The sequence below is a fragment of the Diceros bicornis genome, chromosome 7 (genome assembly GCF_020826845.1).
Source record: "Diceros bicornis minor isolate mBicDic1 chromosome 7, mDicBic1.mat.cur, whole genome shotgun sequence".
Taxonomy (NCBI): domain Eukaryota; kingdom Metazoa; phylum Chordata; class Mammalia; order Perissodactyla; family Rhinocerotidae; genus Diceros; species Diceros bicornis.
In genome coordinates, this window is record NC_080746.1 from 79,925,803 (window position 1) to 79,930,120 (window position 4,318).

The 4,318-nt window shown below is 39.0% G+C and overlaps 1 long non-coding RNA gene across 1 annotated transcript; it reads left to right on the forward strand.

Annotated features, from left to right (window-relative positions):
* Positions 1-372: 372 nt before the first annotated feature.
* Positions 373-3,395, forward strand: LOC131408141 (uncharacterized). Its single transcript, XR_009220696.1, has 3 exons — positions 373-925; positions 1,282-1,476; positions 3,263-3,395. It is a non-coding gene; the product is annotated as an uncharacterized LOC131408141 (long non-coding RNA).
* Positions 3,396-4,318: the final 923 nt, after the last annotated feature.

Sequence of the window (4,318 nt, forward strand, 5' to 3'; positions counted from 1 at the left end):
AATTTTCAGAGTAAGCAATTACAGAGTTTGCAGAGCAAGCATTTAGTGTTCCCATGCACAAAATGGTTATCAGTGGCGTACGTGCACTGAGCCCCCTGGCTAACGTCCCAGCCCAGTAGTTGTGTACGTGCATTGTTCTCTTTGGTTATCGTCTCAGCCCGGCACAGATGGCCAGTCCATTCCGGGCTACGACGCTCCAAGAGCCTTGAAATGTTACAACTTGCAACTCTCTCCGTGGGAGAAAGGCCAGTTCCCGGGAAAAGGCCAGTTCCCACCACACAGAAAGCAGCTTTGTATTTCTTTTTGTGCTGGTGGCTGTAGGTCAATGGAGCGGCCAAACATGGCTGTACTCATGTCAAGACAGGTGTGTATATTACTACAAATATAACAAATACGTGAAATAAGTTATTGACTGCTTAATATCTGCCAGGTACTGAGCTACATTTCACCTACGTAAGAATCTTATACGATATCTTATCTTACATGATCACTGACATTTATGTGACAGGTACAGTTTTAATACTTAAAACAAACCTGTACGTTAGGTACTGTTGATATCCATGGTTTACAGTTGCTGAAACCAAGGCTAATGGAAGTTGGTAACTTATCCAAGATTTTACAGAACGAATAAATGGAAGAATAAGGCTTTGGTCCTGGCTATATTGTCTCTAAAAGCTCAGTTGCGTGTATATTATGCCCACAACTTCTCAGTTAATTGTCCCGACCAATGTTACACAATTTATGAGCAACAAGGCTGACATTCAAACTCCTGTGTTTTGACTTCAGGACCTACACTCTGAACCTCTGCCAGGCCATCAATGTGTAAGTAAAACAGAACAGACAGTACTTGGTGCTGTGAGACGTACAAAGGGGAGATCTACTCCAGAGAAGGTGTCCATCCAGGAGGGATGCGAGGATGCAACAGGTGAGCTGTGTACTAGTTACTTAATAGAAGTGGGAAGAAGGCAAGGTGCTGGGGCAGAGGAGACAGGTGTGGAACTCTCAGAAATGGGAATGAACTTAAGGTGTTAAAGGAAGGTCAGGGCTGCTGGTGCATGTTAAGTGGAAAGGGAAGTGGAGAGATATGGGTCCGGAGAGACAGGTTGTGGTCAGCTCGTATATTGAAGATTAAAAAAAAAAAAAACAGAGGGAACGTTGATCATCAGTTTTAAATAGAGTCAGGTGAGGATCAGACACTTCAGTTTCTGATTTCTAACCACCATTGCATTTTCTATTAATTCTTAAATTCAACTTCAGTTCTTGTTTTTCATAATTTTTCAGGTGCTCTCTCAACTTTAAGTGTGAAAAAAATTAGGAAACTGATATGGGAGACTTCTATTTCTGCTCAGTATCTGTGAGGAATCTGCATATTGGATTTGTGTGTTTAGAGGTTTCAGTGAAGAGCCTTTAACCAACATTAATTAGTGAATTGGGGGGAAAAAAAAGAGATCTTTGGTCATCTGACAGGAACATTTGGTAATTAATCAAAGGTATTCTACGTAAAGACAGATTGCTGGACCTGAAATTGATATTTTATTGCAATTTTTTGTAATGAATATATTATTTTATGACCTGTCAACTGTTTAACCATAATTATAATTCTTACATACAGAACACTCATTTTGTCCTTCCAAAAGAGCATCAATTATTTTTTTTGGACGAATTTCACCAGAACTCTAATGAGTGGAACTACTTGCTTGTTTGCCTTTATAAAATTCTATTAAAAGTGAGCTCTCCTGGGAATAAAATAGTTTATAATTAGAAATTCAAATTATCCGTTATACAATATTTCCATTGTCTTTATTTTTGATACACATGCGTGTGTTCAGGCAAAAAACAGCAGAGATGCACTAAAATGTTTACAAAATATTTATGTACTAGGTAGTTTCCCAAGGTTTTTGAGTTCATGTTTGAATAGTATTTTACAACAATCTATGATGAGAAACATTTCTATATTAAAAGTACGTACATGATTATATACATACAGACATGTTATAAATACCAGTTTACATCAATATCAGAGATGAAACAAGCTGGTGCCTTGGTATCAGATGTAAGATGGAAAGGCTCTGACATGTACCTTAGTTTTTCGCTCACAAGCTGTATCTAAAGAACACTAACGGGCTAAAAAAAAGAAGAGATATTAAAGAAGTATTCACAAAAATGTGTTTTGGAGAGTAGGTCTTGACACGCTGAGAACACAAGCTGAATCTGTCTACCGTTCTATCTGCCCCGATTTCTGCACATTTGTCTTCCAGGACCGTCATGCCAGAGGACCTGCCTGCTGCTGCTCTTCCCCGCGCGCTTTTGTTCCTGCTCTTCCCTCTGCCTGGAGTGCCCTTTCTAATCTCCACTTTCCTCACACTGTGCCTCTTACCTTGTTTTAAATTTTAGCTCAAAACTCACTTCCTTTGAACTTTCCATCATCCTTTCTCTTCCCATAGGATCATTTTATCTTGTTTGTTATAGCATAACTTTTCCCACAATGTTATGATATTTATTTATTTGCATATTTTCCCCAGGACTACCTTGGAATATAGGAACATGTTCTAATCATCTTTGTATCCTTCATTTCTGGTGCAGTAATTAAGACTTAGTTGGTATTTAATAAGTGTTCGCAGAATGAAATTAGGATGAATAGATGTCAGGAAGGCAGATGAGGCAGGGTGTGGAGTTCCAACAAGGGAGTAGGGTGTGTGTTGGCAAAGGGATGCAAGAAAGCACGTTGTGTTCTGGCAAGTAATCTAGTGTACATGGAAAAGGTTTGGGAGTAGAATACAGAAGGACAGAGGTTGGAAAGGGAAGCTGCAGCTCCAGATTGTAAAGGGCCTTGTTTACTTTGCCAATGAGTTTTGGGGACCTCTTGAGACAAAGAGGAGACTGGAAGGACTTAAGCTGGACAAGGAGAGGATCATGTCTGTGTTTTGGAGAGACAGCCAATTGGTGGTAGGGTTGATGAAGTTTATCTACAAGATAATGGAATTAGAAAGGCTAACTTAGATTGGCATTTTTGTTAAAGAGAGCAAATTAATTAGGAAGACACTTTGAAGATGTAATCCACAAGACCTGAGGATGATATGTTGCTTAGAAATTATTTTCGATGTAGTCTTTCTGATGTGGTTGGATGGTATGTTGTAGTGCACCAAGCAATGCCTACTGAGATTTTCAGTCAAATAATGTGCATACTATTATTGGACAAGGCCGTGTGCCTGGCTGGACAGCAAGCTTCAAGAGAAAAAACTCTCATAATTGTCCTCCACAGCCAACCACCAGTTTCCAACACCTTGGTCCTGGATCCTGTCTTTTTGGGAGAGAAGGTGGGGAAAACTCAGTTTGATGCCAATGTTTTCAGGTAAACTGAGCTGTCTTTTATTATCAATTTATGGAGTAATTAAAATGCCATTACTGCATATAGTGTTTTGCCTTGAAATGGTTTCAATAGACCTATTTGCTAATGTACGTAAACTCACCAAATCATTTTTCATCAAAACAAATCATGTGTTTCTTGAAAGAATGACCATCCATTTATCTCTCTAATCCTAGTACCTGACACACAGTAAGTCATCCCTTAATAAATGTTTGCTGAATGAATGAATGATTGACAGGCAGATAGAAAATTGAATGAAGAGTGAAGAAGGACAGACATGTGACAGCTCTATGACTCCAGCACAAACATAAATGAAGAAGCCCCATTGGCTTGATTCTCGTTAGTTTTCTCAAATGTCCCTGGTAGACGCTTTGGTTTAGCTTTTTATTATTTTCCTACAATATTTTTATCAATATTTTTAAATAAAAGAAGCATGCTCCAAAAATATAACTTTCAGAATTTAGTGGCTATACCAGTCCAAATTTAAAATATCTATTTATCCTTAAAATAATCACTGCACCAAAATCTAAATATTCTTTCCCTTCTGTTATTAAAGTAACAAATATTTATTGAACAACTAATGTGCCCCCATGTAGCTGTGATGATGATGCAAAGGGAAAAGACATAGTCACTATTCCCAAGCAGTTTATGACCTTGCAAGGAGAAAAACACACACACAGACTTTTCAGTACCCGTTGAGGTAGTATATTAGTTTGCTGGGGCTGCCATAACAAAATACCCCAGGCTGAGGTGCTTAAGTGATAGAAATGTGTTTGCTCACAGTTCTGGAGGTTGGGAGTCCAAGATCAAAGTGTTGGCAGGTTTGACTACTCCTGAGGCCTCTTTCCTTGGCTTGCAGATGGCCGTCTTCTTGCTGTGTCTTCACATTGTTGTCCCTCTGTCTGTGTGCATGTCTCATATCTCTCTCTGTGTGTCCACATTTCTTTTTCT